We start from the raw sequence: 1415 nt of genomic DNA on the forward strand, positions 1-1415 counted from the left end.
GGGGGGCGGGGTGGGGGCTGGGGCAGGGGGCACGCTGTAGCCCCGCTCTACGACCGCGAGCGCTGTTGCCGCGGGTGTGGCGATGCTGGCCGCTGCTGCCGCTCCTAAGCGGACATCGCGGGCGGTCGGCCCCGCGGAGAAGCGCCGCTGCTGCGTCCCGAGCGCCTGGGCAGCCGAGTGCGCGGGGAGCGGAGTTGGCTGCAGCCTCACCCGGTGCCGCTCACTACTCCTCTGTCACTGGAGAGGCCGCGGCTCCCGGGCGGAGCCAAGTCCCGGACTGGATTGCGCAGAGCGGACTCTCCGGCTGCAACCCCGCCTCCTTTGGCTGGCGTCTTCTCCGACCCAAAGGAAGACTGTGGTGTTTGTGTGTGAATGTGAGTGAGCGTGGCGGAAAGAGGGAGAACCTACGCGGTGTGGCTGCAGGTGGAGCCTTGCACCGACTGGCCAGTGAGGCTCCTTGCACCAGGATTCCCGGCCGCCGCCGCGCTCTGGGTGGAGGTCCCGATGGGGTTGACTCAGGCTGGAGCCCAGCCCCTGCTTCCCCCACCTCCGCATCTGCTCTAGCAAGGGGGGAAAAATCCCGGACAGCATTGCTGAGCCCTGCCAAATGAGAAAAATAAATAAAAATAGACGTAGTGCAGGAGCGAGTTACAAGAAAGGATCTGTTCATCGATTTTCTTAAATGGAAAAGTTTTAAAGCATGAGGGTAAGTGAACGATGAGCCTTTCTAATTCTGATTACTGTATCAAGGGGTTGATTCCAGAAGTGATGGACGCTCTATGCACCCAGATGAATTGGATAAAAGCCGGTGCGGTTAAAAACACACTTCGAAGAAATGAATACAGTTGTTAGTTAACGTACATACAACATGTTAATAAAGCATGTTAAGTAAGCACGTAGATTGCGGTACAAAGAATGGTGTTATCAACGACAGCTATAATCTGTTTTAAAACTTAGAAATTGTGTGGACGGTCCTCAGAAATAAGTAAACTTCAGAAATAAGACGCAGACAATTCCAGTGAGGATCCAACAGCTTCGGGGAAGAAGTAAATCGTAACTTCTTCCATGGCGCTATTGTTATGATCACACGGAGAATGGCAGGCACAGCCTTCCTCCACCGCGTGAACTTGCAGTCGCCAAAAAGCCTTGCAGTTACAGGCTTGTGCCGACTGGTCCGGCCACACCGTGTCCCCCTCCCCCGTGCTGCTGCTGGCTCCCCGCCGCGCCCGCACGACCCGCTCCCCAGTGGGCTTCGCAGATGGTGCGGGCTGGAGCCACAGCCTTTACAGAAAGTAACAACTGGGCGGCCAAGCAGTTCTCCCAGCGATATTTACCATTCATGGGGTCGGCCGGCCGAGAAAAGCATTGGGAGGAGGATCAGGGTCTCAGCTGCCCTTAGGCCAAGTGCCCTCAAA

This window comes from Ailuropoda melanoleuca, chromosome 3, assembly GCF_002007445.2.
Source record: "Ailuropoda melanoleuca isolate Jingjing chromosome 3, ASM200744v2, whole genome shotgun sequence".
NCBI classification, from domain to species: domain Eukaryota; kingdom Metazoa; phylum Chordata; class Mammalia; order Carnivora; family Ursidae; genus Ailuropoda; species Ailuropoda melanoleuca.